Below are 21,786 nucleotides of genomic sequence, written 5' to 3' on the forward strand. Positions count from 1 at the left end.
ACTTGTTAGATGCTGTTAATTATACACCGTGCGTGCTTAGATGGTGTTTATGTAATTATCCTCTTTTGTATTCAGAAATCAAATTCGAATGGGGTTTGGAGAAGTTCATCAAAAAGACCTATTTAAACAGTCAACGTTTGTTTTGAAAATAGCGGCAGGCCTAGTGGGTCTGCTGCTGGCTGGCTTTATGGGATGTTTTTTGGCTGTGTGTATAGTCTTAGGGAATATTGTCTATGGATTTTTAAATGGAGGGCTCAGCTGTTTTTGAAAGTTATAAAGGAATGATAATTAACCAGCAGAGTGGCCAGGGAATCTATCTGGGAATCTATTGTCAGCAGATGCTTTTTTCTGCAGCAACAAACTGTCGTGTGTGTCCGTGCCGCAGTACTGTGTCAAAAAACATTTTTTGATCTATCTGATGCAGGAAGGAGCTATGACAAACTGTGTAGCCGTGTCACTTTTAGCCTTCCGAAAGAATTGCTGCCCATGATGGAAAAAGGTTCAAAACACGCCCCAAAATCCCACCTAGCGGGTCATCTGCCCTGTTATCTAATATGATCTAATCTCCAGGTTTTTCTCCTCTGGCAGGGGACACATGGGCAGACAGCTGAACATGTCAGGGATATTGGATGTGTTATGGTGCTGTTTGCTAGAGGTGTCTTCCTCAACTTTGCCTTGGACTCTGATGAGCTGAGGGACCGTTATTCCCCAGGTGATTCAGCCCGAGATTAACTCTGCTGATTCCTACCGTGTCATTTCCTTGTGTGTGTGTTTAGCACCAGAACCAGTAATCTCGCACAAGAATTGGTGAGTTTTTTTCTTGTGTGTGGGCTTGTTTTGCTGGGGATTTTAGGGTTTTTTTCAGCTTTATTCCTAAAAAACCTGGTGTGGTTCTACATTATTTTTCTGTCCTGATACAATCTTGAGATTTTCTCCTTTTTTCTTCAAAGTAGTAACAATAAGTTTGAGGAGGGATGAGAGGTTTCACCAGCTATTGTGCTGTAATAAGGATGCAACGGTGTAACATTCTATTGGAAGAACAGAGATAGAAATGTTGCCTTGAATCTCTCTTTATTATGTGATGAATGGAGTTGCCACTCGTGTTTTATTTTTCATTTTATTTTTTTATCTTTTATTTTTTGAGGGATGCCTGCATACTGCAGAGGGTACTAGCAGTTCATTTCACACTTCCATTTAAAAAAAAAAAAAAAAAAAAAAAAAAACACCCTCATACTGCATCTGAAATTAAGTGAGTGAAACTAGATCTGATTTTTACTGGCCTTTTTTTATTTTACTTTTTAAATTTGTGGGAGGCTAAAAGAAGGCCAACGAGCCATTCAGTGAAGCATCATTCCAACTCATTTGTGATTTTTTTTTTCTTAAACAAATATGCATATTGAGGGAAAAGTCATGGAGAGACATTCTGACAGCTTTGAAACTTCAATTAAAAAAACAGGAATTTAAATAAAGAAGGAAACTGACTGGAGCTTGGCCTTTGCAACATAAACACAACAAAGGCTGAGTCATGGGGCAACTACAATGAATGGTGAACTGTGGCATAAACAGAAGATAATTAATTTCCCTTGCTCGTGTGATTAATTATTCAAAGAAACCTGGAGGCTGAATAACACGATAACATGATGATACATGATGTTTGTATATCAGAAACATGATATTTCACATAAATTATCCTTCTATCCTTTTAAAGAAGCATTTATATTGTGCAATTTCTGTATTTATTTTAAAATTTGGCTGGTTTTCGTTCACACTGCCCAATTACAGGCAAACAGGGCCTCTAAACAAAAGCAGCTTGTTAGCTGGACCGCGTTTTTGGTAACCTGTCATCCTGCCAGGTGCTGATTGGAACAGATCCGATTCTAGTCCCCTTAACTTCAGCTAAGCCTGATGGACCTGTCTGAGCTCTTTGCCGCAATTTACCTCCTCTGAGAGTAAACTCTTCGGAGTTTGAATACACGCTCGTGTGACTGCGTCGCTGCAGTTCAACCATAAAGATAATACCCCCCCCGCAGCCTCAGAGCGATAGACTTTTCCTCTGAGCCCCTGATGGATGGCTGGCATTATTTTTATCACTGTAACATAATCAGCCCATGTGGCCTCTGTCTGTGTGCTCGTACGCTCTGTTAACATAACTAAAAATACAGCCATGTAATATTTCATACTGTACACGTGCAATCTATCAGGTGAAATTGGAGGTGAAAGATCATTTAGTGTATTAAATATGCATGACTTATTGGGGATCTACCGCACACATGCATCAATCACGTCTCATACAAGCAGGAGAGTGCAGTTTATGTAGCATGCAGTCAGTTACTCCACAACAGAGGCGGAGCAGGAGGGAGGCTTCTGGGGCTCTGGCCCCCAATGTTTTCTGAGAAGCCCTGAATCTTTTAGGTTTCAAAAATACCTTCAACTTTGTCCAATTCAGACAATACAATAGTCCCATGTTCAGTGCAGAACCTAGAACATCAGACACCCTGGGCAAGCTTCCCCTGATGGCCACCCCTTCTGCTAAAAATCTTTTACCGTACCACACCGTCTTTTTTTGTACTGAGCCCTGGACAGCACTTGCCTTTTCCGGTCTCACTCTGAAGTCTTGGAAATCTGGTGCTTTGGCAGTGGCTTGCAGCATCAGACACCTACAAAAATGATACGCTGCCAGTTGCCATTATCGTTGTCGGCGCCCGCCTGCGTTGGGGGGAAATGCTGCAGGACAGAACAAAAGTTACGGCGGCAAAAGTCCAAGTGGGGTGGGTGGATCCAACAAATCCTGCCCTTCACCTGGGAGAGCAGTGCTTGCATCGCGTAAGATTCTAAAGCCAAATCCTGGCCTTTTTTCCTAAACCCAACCACGTGCTTTTATTGCCTAAACCTAACCACCTAACCACGTCAACCCACAGTGTTGTACCGATGTAGTGCATTTATTTTGTGTTTTTGACTGTAGGTATACGTTAAATTTCCTGTGAAAACGAAAATGTAATTTGAAAGACAATACATGTAACAGGCAGAACTTGACACAGTGTCCCAGAATGCCAACAACCAACACACCCGGGGTACCTAGCACGTCATATGTGGACGTGGAAAGTCCATGACCAAATGTCGATATGTGACGAGGTTGGAATGAGAGTGTGCTGCCTATTCATTTTCTCTTATTCTTGCCACAAACTCTCCACATATGAACACATTACGGTGAAATGCAGTGCCAGGACTAGAGTTGGTACCCCTATGACAGAATGACCATGAGCATTAGATCTTTGGATAGTTTTTCCATTACCTTGATTTTTTTAAATGTTAAATAAAAGAACAAACAAACAAAAAAAACAAATAGGGGGCAATTTTGACAACCCCCTAGGCGGCTGCCTATGTCGGAAGATTGTCATTGCCTGTGTTATTTATCCCACTGTGCTATTCCTTAAAAAAACTGATTTAATTGAATAAATGTTATTTAGTTGACCTAATAATTATTAGTACTGGAGACCACTTGGCATTGTTAGTGATCCTTAATTTGCAATTAGAGCAACCCAGATTATTATGGCATAGATTCAAATGTTGCAGATTTGTTCGCTGAACATTTATTCTGTGAACTCCAGCATAGTATGGTAATAATAGGTTTCAAGATTAGTGCTGTTTATGCACTGTTATGTAACCTAAAAATAGTAACAGATAATTTTTGTGTCTTCCTAGGTAGCAGGAGTGAAAATGAGTCCACTTTAAGATTTATTGTGTTAGGATTTTAGAATGATGAAGACAGCTGGAGAACAATTAGATATGAAATAGGATGCAGGATGATATTTTTCTTGCCAATTTTTAGGCACTCAATCTAAAATGGCTTTAAAATAGTGCATATAGCTACTGTAAATGGGAACATAATCTCCTCCTTAGAGAAGCATGCCCTCTGACCTCCCTAGATTTGGGTTCAGCTCTGCCCCTGCTTTACAATACCTTTCACAGTAATTTATTCTAACATTAGAATACTGGTGTAAAGATGAAACTCCTATATCATGTTTTGGAACTTTTCTGAGATTTTATCTTGCAGACTTTATTGTTTCTGAAAGTGAATAACAGTTTTTGTTCTTTTTTGATAAGCCACTCAAGATGCATGAAAATACATGTGGGTCATAACACCCAAAATTAGGCTAATTTGCGATTCTTTCCCCTGCCTCTAAAGCTTAGAAGGTATAACTAGAGGGCTCTAACAAATAAATTATGAAATGCCTGCAGTTTTTTTTTTTTTTTTTTTTGATAGAGATAAAGCAGATACAATATTAAATCCTTCCCAAATTAGTGGCGGATGTATAATTCAATAGGTGATGAACATCAGCTGGGCTGAAAGCAGGCACTAATGAGATGTGGGCAAACTGCATCTGAGGTAACTGCCCTCCTCTGTCTCTCTTTGTCCCTCTTTCTATCTCGCTTCGTCTCTTTCTCTCCCTTTAATGTCTGCCTCCCTCTCTCTCTTGGGTTTTTGGCTGAATCAACCACCGCACAACACCCATAAACACAAATTTGCTGTAGGCCTTGCGCGCACAACAGAATGGGATGCTGAACACATGGCATAGCACAACAAAGACAGACAGTTTCATCAGAAACAGAGCCAAGCTTAGTGCGGCAGACATTTTTTTTTATGAACCCTTGTGTTCTTTGCCATTTCCCAAGTTGTTGCGATATTACCAGATTACCCATCTGAAAAGGACACTCAGAATGATTGTACAAACATTGTGTTTTCTGGTACAGCACATATAACTTGATACTTTTCTGTGAGGATTTCTTTTCTGTCTGTCTTGAATAGTATCTGTGTCCTGATGGATTTCGGGTGGTGCAAGAGGCTCCATTACATATGCAGTGGACTCCTTCAGTTTTGCACTTTGTAATGGAACACTGGCTTGCTGAATTTATCATCTACCCCTACAATAGACCTTTCTCTGAGTAACATCTTGAGATGCTTATTTATGATCAGATTATCCACAGAAAATGATGAAAGTGAATGTTTTGGTTCAGCGCATATGACCAGGCATTTTTCTGCAAGGCTTTCTTTGCTTTCGACACCATCTGATGGGTTTGGTGGATGTGTGCTACAAGCCAACAGCTTGGTTGAATGGTTTCTATGTCCTGATGGATTTCGGGAGGCTCCATTACCTATGCAGTGAGCTGAAGCTTTAAAGTTTTCAACTGCTCTAGGTTTTGCTCTTTGTAGCATTACATTGTTTTGCTGCCCAAAAGTATGTGGACACTCAAAAATTGCATCCTTTTTTGACTCTTTCCAAAAGCATCAATCAAGCATCAACCTGCTGCTATTACAGCCTCCATTGTTCTGGTTTCAGGCTTTTTTATGAACCTAGCTGCAGGACTTTCTCACTAAAATATCCAGCCCATTCTCATTCTGAAGTTACCAAATACTGCTGCATTGTCAGTGACTTCAGTGTTGGACACCAATGGCAAAAGCCACCTTTCATGGTGGTAATGGTACGCTGCCAGGCAGTGTTAGTAAATAAAGCAGCTGGATGGAACCTTTCCTGGTGTTAGTAAACTCTGCCGGTCGGCTGGATGTCACCTGTCAAGGCAATATGATAAGCCACAGGATGGCGACATTTTGAAACGCTGCCTGTAACAACGTAATATAAGGAGTTGGGAAGTCACCATACAGTGGGTGGGAGGGGTGGTGGATGGGTCCAACAAACCATGGACTTTCATCCAGGAGCCAGGTGTTCTCTTCCTGTATCAGTGTAAAGCCAAACCATGATGTTTTTTTTCTAAACCTAGCCACGTGCTATTGTCGACATCCTGGCATTGGTAGTGGCTCCTGGATTGTCAGCAGCAGGTGCAGGAGGATACCTAGTGCCTAATGTGTAGACGTAAAGGTCCACTGACAAAACAGCGATATGTGACGACTTGGGATGAAATCATGTTGAAATATCACACTTTATATTGCAATCTTTGTACAAAAGTTTATATAATATCTGAATAAGATGTTACGTCCTTCATGTAAATTTATGAAAATAATTTGAAGTAATGGAGGTTAGGTTTAGGCAAGTAAACTTACTGTGGTTAGGTTTAGGCAAAGAAACATGGTGGGGATGTACCTTAAAATGACTCAACGTTCACTAAAAGTTCTGAACATCAGTCTCCTGGGGAAAGTCCCAATGGATTGTCTTGTGTTTTGTGACCCATCCAGCACCCCTACCTGCCTCCTGGACAGGGCTGCTCGGGACCACTTCCTTGTTTACTCCCGTCACATGATCACCCCCCCCCAAAATGCATGGGTTATGCACGAGTTACTGGCATATCATTACATGAGATGTAGTATTTTGGTACGTTACTTTCTATGGAGAAACATATGAACAGTCTATGAGAACAGCCTGTATTTTTTTTATATATCTGATGTATTGATGTGACTAAATGGACCTTGCATTATGGTTAGGACATCTGTCATCTGTTGCCTAGACTTCTTTTTTTTTTTTGTCCTAGAAACTTAAAGAGGTGCCCTTAATCAGTAAACCTGACCCAGACCTCTGCAACTTCACTGTGAGTACATTTTCTTCAGTCAGTGATTAGCTCGTCTATTATTTCAGCTCGCTGACACTGAACAGAAATTCAGTTCATGACCATGTTGAAAAATTTAAGTTTCACATTGTTTTCTCACTTTACCAAGGCTTTTAGGTAAGTGTGTATTATGTGTAGTTCAGGGCTTTCCTTTTTTTAACACAAGTGCCATTTATTACCTACTGTTCTCCTGCAAATCAACATCCACATTATTCTGTGGCCTTATAGACAAAGGATAGGGTAAATTCATTATACTTAATGGATTTATTCATGTTTGCCAGGAATCTGAGCCAATGCTGACTCATTTGCACCATAGGCTTAAGGGATAATTGGTGTTTATTACAAATTGGAAGTTTCTTTTTTTCGTAGTGTTGGCAATCACGATATACAAAGTCCAATGGAGCAAGAAATATTGCCAATCAGGAAATCAGACAAGGTGTCAAAACAAACAAACAAAAAAACAACAACCCAAAATTTTGCCAAACATTTTAAATGTTTAAAACTAGAATTAGTGCATTGTATGCTGCATATGTATACATCCATGTCTGCTAAATGGAAGTTATTATTATATGACATGTATGATTCCAATGAATAATTTCCATTGAGACCACTGCTGTCTTCACTTAGATGCTAAGTTTCATGTAGCATCAGACCAAATGTGAAATATACTTTCCCCTTTTGATCTTGAGTTATGATGTTAAGTAATGGCCAGAAAAGTGTTTAATGCAAAACATTATGATGTTACGACAAAGTTTACCTTAGACCTTTTGGATATAAAATATAATTACTTTGTAATTTTATCCAATGAAGCCTTCATGAGAATGGCATGGACCAATGGAAAACATAATGCCTCTGGCCATGGCAGTTCAAAACTACGAATTTCAATCAGGATATTAGTCTGTAAACTATAATGAATGGTTACAAAATTTAGTATGGATAATGATATGTGTTGCATAGTGTACGTATATGACAGTTTTATCATCAAATACCATCACTTGGTCAGTGGTCCAACATGCCAAACTATGATGCTCTTGGTACCCCTCTATGGTCACTTTTGGACGCTCACGGATGGCTTGTCAATTTCTGCTTGTTACATGCATTGTGTCTTTTCAAAATAAGATTCACCAAGGGCCATGACCAAGCATCAATATTTGACGAGTTGAGAGTGAGAATCGGTTGGTTTTGTTGCCATGTTGTCAGCCATTACCACCTAATTCATCCCTCTCTATTGACTTTGAATTGCGTGAGCTAGCTAACAACAGGAAAATGGCTAAAAGCTGCTGTGTGGTGGGATGGACCACCAACAGGGTAAAGAACCCAGAACTAAGTTTTAACAAGCTGCTGAAACAGAAAAATTGAACCTTTGACAAAACAAAAGCAGATACAGGCAATAAGACGCAAGGCGAAGAATGGGAAAACCGTGGAATTCTGACAATCTTAAATAAATTACAGTCACTAATTTGGCCAGACAAACAATAGAGGTTGATGCTAACTATGCTATACAAGGCCTGGTTTCCCATTGTCACTAGACCAGAGCTGTGTACACTGCAGCAGACAAGTATGTCTTTCTGTGTTTGTGGGTTTGTTTATTATTTTTTTTGGTATGTCACAGTTATTGTAGGCGGCACAGTGGTACAGTGGTTAGTATTGTCGCCTCACAGCAAGAGGGTTCCTGGTTCGAACCCGGGGTGGGGGGTTCAAACCCTGCGATGGGGGAGCCCTTATCTGTAGAGTTTGCATGTTCTCCCCGTGTCAGCGTGGGTTTTCTCCGGGTACACCAACTTCCTCCCACAGTCCAAAGACATGCAGGTTAATTGTGATAGTCTGTGATAGTCTGGTGACCTGGTGACCTGTCCTGGGTGTACCCCACTGACAGTGACAACTGGGATAGGCTCCAGCCCCCCTGCGACCCTAAACAGAATACATTTTTACAGAAAATGAATGAATGAATGAACATTTGTTGCACAGATAGGCCAGAAAACAGGTTAGTAAACATTATTGAGCAGCATGAAGGCCTGGAAAAACTTTACAGAGGTTACTTCTTTTTATATATCTCTTACTTTTTTCATTCAGCCTCTGGATCGATGTTTGAGCGCTGCTGGATGGTATTTTGTGTTGGCGTGTCATTGCATCTCAGCGGTAAAGAGGCTAAAATTAGCCTGTTCACCTGGGTGTTGTATTTCCATCAATGCCAATTAGAGCTGGAGCCGATAAATACCTGTGACTGCGGCAGGGTCATTTGACCCAGGTGTGAATGCCAGTGGTAACCTTTTCCTTTACATTAAAAAGCCAGATGTTGGTGGGTGTTAGTGGGCCTTTTTGTGCAGTAGAAAAGAGGCTTATGTTTTCACGTTGCTACATTTGTTCTGAGGACCATTAATGCAGACATTCAGCATTAAGCCACAGCACTGTGTGTGCTTTGACTGGGGAGGAAAACAAATCCCTCATTTCCACATTAGTGAGTACAGCACCACTGACCTTCATCTTAAACATGCAAAAACATATCATAAACAAGACATCTCAAACCTTCATTATTAATCATATTTGCTGGTCACGCACTGTGGGCTTGAACAGATTGTGTGCTTGTTTAAATAAAAGTTGTGGGGAACTGGGAGGCTTTTAAAGCTGTTATCAACTTCTCATCCTCTTTGCTCTTGCCAGGCAGAACTGTGTTCACGAAACAAAATGGAAAAGCACAGAAAGCGAAACACAGACATTTTACTGGTTGTTGACGTCCGCTGAGTGAGAAAAGTTCAGCGGCCAGCTCCCCTCGGCCAACAAGCTCGTTGAGTGTCTGCATGTCAGCCAGGGGTCCCCAGTCTCTCAGCTCTATAGGACATGTTGACTTGTTGTTCACAGCACTCTCAGTGCAGAGTCACTGTAGCTGTGCTGAGGGAGTGCCACTTCAGGATTTGGAATTTTTAAACATTTAATTAAAACTACTATCAACATTAAGCATTGCTTCAGTCAATCACGGAGAGACTGTGACACATGGTAATGTGATTTTAGCTTCAAATATTGTTACAGCACTCTGTAGGTTCACATTATAGCTTCATAGATGCTTTCCTTCTCTCCCACTGCAAGCTCATTTTATACTTCAAGTGCCTGGTGGAATCGTCTCTAGGAAGCACACAATCTGTAAAAATAGCCCCCGAAAGCACCTGTAGGAATGCCCACTCATAAAGGCTGCCCAAGCACCGCAGGGAAACATATTAACAATTAACTTTAGCAACTGTTGCAGAAATGATCACCTTAGGGGACCATATGGGTCTACAAGGCAGAGGCAGCTGTGGAGCTGAACACCGTACATTTACTCAAGTACTGTACTTCGATTAATATTTAAGTACCTCTACTTTGCTCAAGTATTTCCATATTCAGCAACTTCTGACTCCTGCAGTTACACTGCAGTTTGATGCAACTCTCCAAAAGCTTTACTTAACTTTGTGTATCTGGTATTTCTTACTGTTATTGCTTATATAGAAGAAAATATGTGCATTCAACAGTTCAGATATTTAATTAATGCTAAGGCAAGATAATGTTTGTTATCTGTCCAGTTTTTATTTGTTTTTAAATACAGTAAATAGGCAATTACAACCATTCTCCAGGGCCTCAAATACCTATGCTTGGCCATGCCCCTCAGTGTCTGATACCGATGCACAAGGCACCTTTTAGCATCTGTATCAGGGGCGTAATTATAGATAAGGAAGGCACTTTGGTTGCACTGGGGCCTATAGAGAGAGTGGGCCCTTCAACAATGTGTTGGGCAGAGGGCAGGTCAGATTACCACCTTAGAAATATGCCAGCATTCATTGTTTGTCATTTTTTTGGAGACAGACGGGAAATCTATAATACAATGATATCCTAATTCTACCGCTGTAAAACTTCTGTTGATAGCCCAGGCTAATATTTGCTTAAATCGCTGAGCTCAAAGGGCCTATATTTAGGACAGGCATCTATATGGGATAGGCCTCTAATTTCTTTCACACAGGACTGTTGCTCAGCAAAGATGGGAAATACAATGAATGAATATTACTTGCATAAAAATTAAGCTTCAAATAACATGTTAATTATGACTCATTCATTTGATCTAGCGTTGACAGACAGGGCATCAGGGAGAGAGTGACTAACACAACACCACTTCATCGTGTTAAAACAATATCCTCAACTTGCATTCATTTGTATGAAAAATCCTTTTGATTCTCTTGATCTGAGGACCCTTACAGACTGACGCAATAACTTAAAGTCTGAATAATTTACAGATTAATCGAGGAATGGACACATATTTTGACAGCTTTACAGATTGGGAGTCACCACTTTTTTTTTTTTTTTTTGGGGGGGGGGTTCTCTTTTTACCAGGCCAGTAAATTTGAATGAATTACTGTCTTTGGTGCTCATGGCTATATTTGTATGCGTTATTGAAGCAGCTAACTGATACTAGCGTAAGTGGGTAGCCAATGCCTAGTTCTATACATCCATTAACTTCTATAATAATGAACAGCTTGGCAACCAGACCAGGCTTTTAATTGAGACAGGTTTTTATTTGTTAAAATATGTCACCACACCGTGCTACTAAAAGGGACTGGGTTTTTAACTGACCTATGGCTAAGCCACGCCCCCCTCCATTTACTCGGACAAACTATCAACATTCAGTGACCGGGCGCTATGGCAGGTGTCACAGTACACGGCATTTCGCAGGAGGCAATTGATGATTTTTGGGGACATAACGATCAGATGTCATTGAGAAGTAAACAAAAGGGCCTAAACTACTCATTGGAGGGATATATTCATCATTTTATTGTTGAGAAGGTCGATGAAAAGCTTAAATTACAAGCCAAAATTTACAGGTCACATTGTACGCTTGTGAACTGCATCTCGTTGCCGTTGCCATCAAAGACAACAAGTTAAAGTGCCACTGAAGTTAAGGTTTTTGGCTCAGAATATGAGAAAAGGATAACGGCCTTTTTACCATCCTTACCAACAGTGTCTCTCTGTTAGTTTGGTGCTACAGTATTTACACTGAATCATTCAGCATAACGTTGGCCAACCTTTGTTATCTCTGCCATTACAGATAAGTTAATGAAGCTAAGCTCCAGAAGTTAACGTTAGCTTAACTAGAGCCCTTTGGACAACAGCTAACAATGATGTACGATCACCAAAGTACAAAACTAGAACAAAATAGGCTAATGAACTCCCAGCAAACAAGGTGACATGATGAACAATGCAGCTAGGAGCTAATGTTAGGCTAAAGTTAGCTAGAGATGTTAAAGATAGCTTTATATTTCTTTTCAGCAAAGTGACAATATGTTGCCTCAAACACGATGTTGACTTACCTTAAAACAGTTGTAGACATCCTTGTTAATCTTATTCACGTTGAGTTGATGTTGTGGTCTAACGTTACTGCACAACTTTATCCAAAGCAGACACTTTTCTCGGTTGAGATTTGGTTTAAAGTATAAAAAATACACCTCATCGCCCAGCCTCTCAGGATACCTCGTTTCAGAGTTGCATGTACCCCATGCACACCATTTGACCATTTTTAAACTTCAAAGCTCCGAAAAAACTCGTAAAACCGAACAAAACTGACTTTCTGTAACGCATTTCAATGAACGTCCAGGCAGAGAATGTCCGAGTGTATGGGAATGGCTATACGCACTGTGATTGGCTCATTGCATTTGAGGGCGGGGCTTAGCCATAGCTCAATTGAGTTTTACGGTAAACAATAAAAAACTATTCAATTAGATTAATAATTTCTTATTACAATATACAATATATGGCATGTGCATGTGTGTGCCTAATAACCAGTAACTAGCATTGTCCATCCATTGCAATTTTAGACACTCATACCCCTTTTTCCACCAAATTGGCTCTGGCTCTTGACTGGCTCCATTTAGGATTTGTGGGACCCTGGTGCTGACTAGTAAACCAGCCTGCATTTCCAGTTTTGAGTGGAACCACTGTAATCAAGCATGATCAATGGGAGGCGTTGCACAATGCACAACAGTAGTGAGCAGGAGCAAAATCATGGATCACAGTGATTACCTGCAAATGTTTGTTTGTTTTTTACAGATATTTGTTTTAACCCCCCCCCCCCAAACATGGACCAGCTTTAAATGAGACCATGGCATGCTATGTTTTTTTTCTCACAATTTCTGACTTGACTGCTCCATTGTTGCCTTCTCCATCCTCTCTTTGCAACCTGTAGAATAAAGTTAGGACGATTCCAAAATAGGTAAAAATTAATATAAAGTTATTAAACCATCATCATTAAGAATATTTTTTTCAAATATAGAAGTAAGATTAATGATCTCTTTGTTTTTACTTGTTTTTGTCAGTAAAAGTTAAATATCCCCATTGACCAAAAAGTAACCATCCATATTGACTGACCACCCCCCTGTATCTGCATGAAATGGTTTGGTCCTGCCTTAGCACACTGACGGTGACGGTGCTTTGTAGCAGTCAGTAGTTGCGCTAGAACGCTGTAGTCATCATCATGCTACCTAGCACTAAAAGAAAATCCTGTTTTCACTAAAGGAAAGAGAGAAAGGAGAGAGAGAAGAGGCAAAAGATACAGTGTCAATATGTGAGCCAGTCTTTCTCCAAGAAAGGTGGGTAGCCTACAGTCTGTGAGTGGTAGAAATGAAGCTGTTAGCTTAATGTCCATAGTGAAATAAGCTAGCTACAGGCTAGCGTTAGCCTACATTTCACTCCTTTTTAACCTACATTTAATCAGTGCAGGTAAATGTTTAGCAAGATATTCATATTAAACCAGTTGTCCCTGCCCCTTTTACCAGACTCAACAACAGATGAGTCAGAAGCAGCAGCCCTGTCTGCCCATAACTTTATCCCTCCCCGTCCCAATGAAGACGGTGAGCAACATTGTGTTGAATGACATGCCAGTAGCATCATTGTAGGGAGTCTGTGGCAATTTCTCTCTCTCTTGCTCTTTTTTACCATTACAAAAAGAAAATGAAATATTTTTTAATGACAGAAATTCAAACAAATTATTTTTCCACATAATGATTATTATGAAACAAAAACAGCCTACAACTGTCTGTACTGGATGCTGGACAGTTGGAAACATTAAGTAACCTAACTCAAACTGTATTAAAGTTACAGGCAATGTTAAAATAATCCAGTTAGATGCTTTCATTTAGACTGAATTATGACCATTAAATGGCATCTATAGATACAGACTATTATTTCCATGAAGGGCAATTTATTTGAGCAGCTTCCACACACACACACACACACACACACACACACACAAAAACAAAACAAAAACATGTATCTACTGTATGTAATCTAGTGGTGGTGATACAGAACTGTAGGTAATTTGGGGGCCCAGTGTGATTTTTTTTCATGGGGCCCAAAATTCCTGGCGCCCACTGATTTGCAGTTTGCACTTAAAGGACAACTTCGGTATTTTTCAACCTGGGCTCTATTTCCCCATGTGTATGTGTGCGTATGATTCATGGGTACCACTCGTTCTAAAATTGGTTCAGTATTGAGCCGCAAAATGAGCTAAAACGGTAATGGGGGCAAATGCATCCCGTATAAAAGTGCTTTTTTTCGCCACTGACCGGTTCAGATCACCAGTGCTATCTCTGTAGATAGCATATTGTAGCGGCCCTGGGGCAGTGGTGAGTGTGAATGAGTGGAGTCAGCTGTCAGTCAGTGTTGGAGCAGAAAGGCGGAAGTTGTCCCCGCTCGGTATTGTAAATGAGTGTGTGTGTGTGAAGTGTGTGTTTTTTCGCCACTGACCGGTTCAGATCGCCAGTGCTATCTCTGTAAATAGCATACTAACTTAGCCTTTCCCTTACCTCTGGGCTGTGTGATGTCACGAGCTCTGCTCCACTGTGTCTGTAGCTCTCTCTACTCGTGGGACAGCCGTTTTCTTGAGGAAGAGGTGTTTCGGGATTGGATGTCTTCTCTTCTTCGGCTGGCAGTAGTCATCTTGGGAGAAGTGAGCACAGCAGACCCAATGGTCTGCAAGGCGCAATGTCTGGACAGGAGTGTTAGCATCCATTTGTAGCACAACTAGCCACAACTTCAGCATCTCACCGTCCGACAAAGGCAGCCTGTGAAAGCTGTACGGGGTGTTGCGCGACATCCTGTTCTTGCGTTCGGGAAAAAGGCCTGTTTATTTGAGCACTCCAAAAACTCCGGTAACACTCCAGGCGGTAGCACGTAAAAGACTCCGTCCTCTGACTCTTCCAGCGTAACACACACTTCACACACACATGCTCATTTACATTACCAAGCGGGGACAACTTCCGCCTTTCTGCTCCAACACTGACTGACAGCTGACTCCACTCATTCACAGTCACCACTGCCCCAGGGCCGCTACAATATGCTATTTACAGAGATAGCACTGGCGATCTGAACCGGTCAGTGGCGAAAAAAGCACTTTTATACTGGACGCATTTGCCCCCATTACCGTTTTAGCTCGTTTCGCGGCTCAATACTGAACCAATTTTAGAACGAGTGGTACCCATGGATCATACGCACACATACACATGGGGAAATAGAGCCCAGGTTGAAAAATACCGAAGTTGTCCTTTAAGGTAAAGAAAAACCTGTGATTTTTTGGGGGGTTCTGAACCAATTAAATTTTGGTCGAAATGCTCAAAGTGCTTCAAAATTAGGTGCAGGAACTGGAACGGAACTGGTTCCATGTTGGTGGAAACCAGGTATCAGAGCCATGGATGCTGAATAAAGAGAGATAGTCCACATCGTCAGGGGGTTAGTGTTGATGGATGGGTCAAAAACATTGGACTTCAATCAGGAGATGTGTTTGTGTCCCGTTTGAAACTAAAAGTCGATGTTATTTTAACCCAAATCCTGCACTTTTTCCTAAACCTAACAAAGTAGATTTGTTGCCTAAACCTTAAAAAGTTAATTCAAGAAAAGACAATGTATGCATGTAACGAGAGAGTGACACTTCCAAAACAGATGCTAGAGAGCTACCTTGTACATCATAGTTTAAGTGCAGGGCCACTGACCAAGAGGCCGTATCAGCGGGGTTGAGAGTAAGAATGTGTTGCCTAAAACACCCCTGTCAGAGCATGTTCTATTCCCAAATTTTTTTCTAAGGAAAGGATTTTGGTTCTCTCCCTACCCCTGTATGTACCTCCAACTATGAAGCAGAGAACAGAACACAATAAGTGATTTAGCTTTTAAATACTGTCTAGTAAAACAGACAGACAGCATATTTAGGTACAGTACGATACAACAAAGTGCACCAACATTCATCTCTCCACTGAGACTGTTTCTGTCCACACAAATTTATTGTAGCAAACAGTGGAACTGAATTAAGGACAAAAAGTGCACTGTCAAATACAAGCAGATGCATTTACAGCCACGCAGCCTTCATGTTTGTCTTGAATGGCTATGCAGTTATCTGTAAGATCTATTCCTGAAGCCAGCTGGCACTGCCGTCAGTGACCTTTAAAGACAAACACATGGCCACTCGAAGCCTTTTAACAGCTTAAACTGCAAGAAAGAAAAGAACACAAACATATGTTACATTCACTGCCGCTGAGAATCACTTACAGCGAGCACAGTGGTGAAAAGTAAGTTTAATGTACATTTATAACATTCCAGTTTAGAAGGTGCTTTAGCTGAATATTTCCATTTCATGCTACTTTCTACTTCAACCTTCCCTTAAAGCACATGATGAGCAGAACCAGTGATTCACAACATTTTTGGCTTGTGACCCCTTAGTCGGGCCACGCTGAGTTGTTAGCAGTTCCATCTGTTCTAAACATCTCAGATGGTTTCATTTAAATAAGTGTTTGAGGTACAAAGAGGTGAAATTATCTAATATTTCACAAAAAAGCACAAATTAGACCAATGAATAGAAATTAGTGCAGCGGAACTTAGTTCTTCCTTCTTCCTTTCCCCATTAATCAACTCACATCCCCTCAGATTTATCTTGGCACGCGACCCCTTGGTTGGGAACAACTGGACAAAAGTACCAAACTGTATAGCCTCCTGAGACCCGAGCTTTTGTTTGGTATTCATTTTTCATTTCTACTAGCTATATGGGATAAGTAGGACCTGAAAAATATAGTGAAGTAGTTATTATGTTTGAACTGTAAGTTTAGAAAAAAAAAAGAAAAAAAAAAGATGTCCTCATATGGAAACATAGGATTTACTTTTAATGGTCGCGAGTGTGTATTAAAGGCTCTCTAAGTCTTCTTAAGCGTGAAAAGTTTTTGTCACATACAGCAAATATCTCCTCATGATCCACTAGCTACATGCCCTCTGAATATGCTGTGAAAAAGTCCAGTCTCTGTAGGCAGCCCAGGCTCCACAAATGGCAACAAAAACATTTGGGTCCAGGCTGCACCAACCAGCCAGCTCACCGTCTCACGCAAGCGCGCACACGTGAACGCAGTGCCCAGAGAGGCAGTTAGAGCTACAGGCTACAATGAGGCTAGCTCCGTTGTGTTTGATAACATTGCTGAACGTAAACAGAAGTGCTTTTGTTTCCAGTTGCGGAGCCTGGGCTGCCTACAGAGACATGAGAGATGTCTCTGTAGGCAGGAGAGATGTGACAAAAACTTTTCAAGCTTAGGAAGACTTAGAGAGCCTTTAAAGTATAAAAGTATTTATTTCAATGTCTGAAAACTGTTCTGCTAAAACAAAGTTACAAACAATGCAACATCAGTTCAGTTTTTTTTTTGTTTAACGCTTGGGTTAGGGGTCACGCTTCAAGTCTAAAACTGTTCAAAAGTGTTCACATTTCCGTGCCTAAAAATGGCTGTGCAAAAACAAAATCATGAAACATATCTAAAAGCCTTATAATTTGTTTTTTTGTAACTCTGTATGAATTTTTCTTGCTCCATATTTTAAACTAAGAAGGTTCTTACTGTCTTCAGGAACAGTCTGCCACACCTGATTGGTCTATGTGAAATGCTGAAATAATAATTTAGTCCCAATGTCCTCAAATGAGTACTTTCTAATTAACAGGGTGTTAGCTTGTTACTATTGCTAAAATTGGTCAATGTATTGCCATATCAAAGTACAAATGTTAATAAGCATAAATAAACAAGTTTTAACCATAAAATTTGATCAGGTTTTGTACACTGTCCACTTCTGTGTCAGGATTGGCTGCAGACTGATTTGGCCAAGATGGCTGCCATGTTCTCACATCGATAGTGTATAATGCTCTTGCTTTGACTAGATAGGACATAAAAATGTCCACAAAAGAGGACAACAGGTCTAGGTTAAGCAGAATGAAGTAGGTACAGGAAACCCACAATGTAATGTCCTTATATGAGGATGCAGGAGGATAGAGGTGGTTATGTCCAACACATTCTCACTCTGACTTCGTCGCATATAAGCATTTTGTCATGAACTTTTCATGTCAAGATATGACATGCAAGGTACCATGGGTGCCATTGGTTGTTGATGTCCTGGGACACCGTGTTAAGTTCTGCCCGTTACATGCTTTGCCTTTTTCCAAAATACACTTTTGTTTTCACAGGAAATATAAAGTTTGCATACAGTCTCTTTCAAAATAAACACAATACATTGGTACAACACCGCAAATTGACGCTTTTTCCTTCAACAGCAACTGCACATGGTTGCATTTTGCCAAAAAAAAAACACACATGCTTGGGTTTAGGCAGCAAAAGAACGTGGTTGGGTTTAGAAAAACAGAACACAGTTGGGTTTACAATCTTATGGGGTACCGGTCCCATAGGTTGAAAGTTGGTGGTTGTTGGACCCATCCAACACAGCTCCCACCCACCCTACTCAGACTTCCGCCGCCTTAACTTTCAATGTTGTCCTGTGAAGTTTCCCCCTGACACCCCCAGGCACCCTTAAACAATAACAGTGACGGCTAATATGGCTTATTTCGTCTGACCAAGCACCAAATTTCGAAGACTTTGGGGTGAGACTGGGTTGTTTTGTCACGATATACAATCTTGAAATGCTACTAATCTAACAGTCTAATGATATATAATATAACACTGACAGGGGACAATTTCTTGGCAGAATGAGTACATTCACTTTGATACTTAAAGTACAATTTGCTGCTAATACTTTTGTATTTCAGATTTTGACTGCATGACTTTTACTTGTATCAAAGCATTTTTGCATTGTTCAGTAAGAATCACCCACAGTAAAGCATGAATCCCTTAATGCAATAATAAATAAAACAGATGCAGTATAAATGCTATAAATAATTTGTTTACAGTTTTGGATATTAAAATACATTTTAGAAATCAATAATTACAGTGTCAATAACATCTCAAATAAACACAGTCCAACCAGAACTAATGACAATTTGATCACTCTTTGACATCATGACATGTAGATACTTACCTTCTGGCATGTTAAAAAATGTAAAAGATAAACTTTGCTCCCATAAATAATGTCAATGCTCAATTTGCACTTCAGCTACAAAACAGCAACATACATTGTCAGAAGCTTTATGAGCTAAACCATTGGCTAACCAACATTTTTATTTGCGCAAATAAGAAGTTGCAAATAGTTTCAGTCCTCAGTGGCTGTTGTAACACTCAGATACTCAAAGGATAAAGGCAGAAAAACTGATTCTCTCTATTGTTCATTGTGACTTTTAAAACTCAGAATCAGAAACTATCCTCAAGCTGAAAGGTCACAGGTTTTCATCATTCCAACAGACAATACGCTCGCCAAAGAGCCACGTATCCTGTCAAAGTGTCCTTGAACAAGACTCTGAACCCCTGCCTGCTCACTCACTGCAAGCCATTCTGAACATAAGCGTCAGCTAAATGCCTTAAATGCAAATGCATACCATTTCTCATTTAAATCAGATTCAGCAAAAATGATGAAATTGTACCTTGCAGTGGCAATATTTTGAGAGCCTATTATTTATGTGTTTAGGACCTTAACAAATGCTGCTTAAACAGTTTCCTTTCTGTTCAGAAACACTGGAATTTACATGATATTCATTGTCTGAAAAGAGCAACAATTATGTTAATTGGTGAGATCTTAATTATCTATTTCAGTAAATTAAAAAAAAAGAAATTCCCACGCAGATGTTTTACAATTAGAACATTTGGTAAGACATGTAATTTCTCTGTGTTTTGATTTGGAATGAGTCAGATATATCAGAAATTTAAAGTGCCTAGTTGAGTGGTTCAGCTTATCAGAGGACTGCCTGCTTCGTTTATTGCGATGCATTCCCTCACCATCCATCACCTTTTAGCACCACTGATTATCCTGGCTAAAGATAATTACACGGCACAGCGCTGCGCTGCAGAGAGGAACACTAACAGTTATCTGACCACCTGAACAACAACTCTGGGAGGAGAGGGTGAAACAAGTGTGCAGGTCTGACCTCAACATTACAACTGGGTGCCCATTTGTGTGTATGTGTTTGCTGTTGAGATTGTGCAAATCGAGTATCTGAGTTTATATTCAGGTGAGAATATTCCAAATTCTTCTGCACACAGTTTTATAAAATGGTTGCTTAGCTTTGTTTTTTTCTGCAGTCTGAACAGCAGGAAAAAAACTCACGGAGGCTCTTCATAACAGATGAATACATTGTCTAAATTTAAAGCTGCATTAGTTGATTTATCGTCCACTAGGGGACAGAAAAACTCCACAACATCCTGAACTCCTTGCAAAAAGGAGTTCAGGATGTTCAGGATGTTCAGGAGTTTTGCGGCGGTGTGATACACTGCCAGGCAGTGTCAGTGTTTAACGCTGCGGGATGGAGTCAGTTGGAAACACTGCTAGTAACAACGTCTGTATGATACGTGCCAGGCAACATCAGTTTATAACGCCAGCAGTAACAATGTTGGTATGATATGCCGCTGGGCAGTGTGAGGTACAAACACCAGTGGTAACAATGTCAATATGATACACGCCAGGTGGTGTCAGGTAGAAACGCCATCAGTAACTATGTTAGTATGATACGGGCCAGGTGACGTCAGTTCCTAATGCTGCCAGACAGCGCTGGTTTAACATGCCACTGGTAACAAATTAAAATAAGGAGCTGGCAAGTTGGTGGATTGATTCAACAAACTCACCTGGGAGCTCCATGTTTGCTTCCTGTGTGAATGTGAAGCCTAATCCTGATGTTTTTTTCCCAAATCTAACCACATGCCTTTGTTGACTTCCTGGCATTGGCTGTGGCATCCTGGAATATTAACAGTAGATGTAAGGTACCTAGTGTGTAATAGGTAGACATGACATTCCACCAGCATTGCCAGGTCTACAATAATTATTGTATTTGTACGATAATTTAGCCCTCTGTACGATGTACGATCAATAATCCCAAAAAAGGCCAAATGTACGATAATTTGACCATTTCATGAATGTGTGGTTGTAATCGGTATGCTGGAGTTTTTTGTGAGCCCTGAAGGCATCTGTTCCCATGTGACTTGTTTCCAGCCAATCACAGTTTGCTTAGCGTGAGATATGGGTGACGTTTGTCTCTGAACAATGAGCACGATTGGCTGAATGGTCAGCTGTACCCGCCCCACGAGGTGCTAGGACCAGTCAGGAAGTCAAGCGAGAATGACATTCAAAACAGAAGAAGAAATAGGGGAAAAACAGAAGCAAGGAAAATGGAAAAAAAGTAAACCAACAAAGTAAACACTAGAGTGACTATATTTGCCTATAGCGCATCAGTAGGATTATTATTTTGGTTATGACGGATGTATGACAATTTCCCTCAAAATACGATAATTTTGAGTCTCTGGTACGATAATCCTACATTTCCCACCTGGCAGCGCTGCATTCCACTGACAAAGCGGCAATATCCGACAATTTGGGATGAGAACATGTTGAAATATGTGGCTCATCCGCTGCTAGATGTTCAAATTTCTTCATGAGCTAGTTGTTATAGCAGAAGTTTGACGTGTTGCTTTCTTGATGAGAGTTACATGGTGACAATGATACCACTCTAATGACTGACTGTTAGATATGTGGCTGCAACCAGCAGCTGGTTAGCTTAGCTTAGCATGAAGACTGGGAACAAGGGAAAACAGATAGCGTGGCTCTGTCCAAAGGTAACAAAATCCACCTACCAGCACCTCTAAAGCTAAATAACTTGTTATATCTTGTTAGTTTAATCCATTGAAATTCTTGTCCAGAGGCAGTCACTACTTGATTTTAGGAATTACATTGACTGTTAATTATTGAGCTTTAGAGGTGCTGGAAGGCAGAATGTGTTACCTTCAGACAGAGCCAGGCTGTTTTCTGCATTTTCCTAGTCTTTATGCG

Source organism: Epinephelus lanceolatus, chromosome 20, assembly GCF_041903045.1.
Source record: "Epinephelus lanceolatus isolate andai-2023 chromosome 20, ASM4190304v1, whole genome shotgun sequence".
NCBI lineage: Eukaryota > Metazoa > Chordata > Actinopteri > Perciformes > Serranidae > Epinephelus > Epinephelus lanceolatus.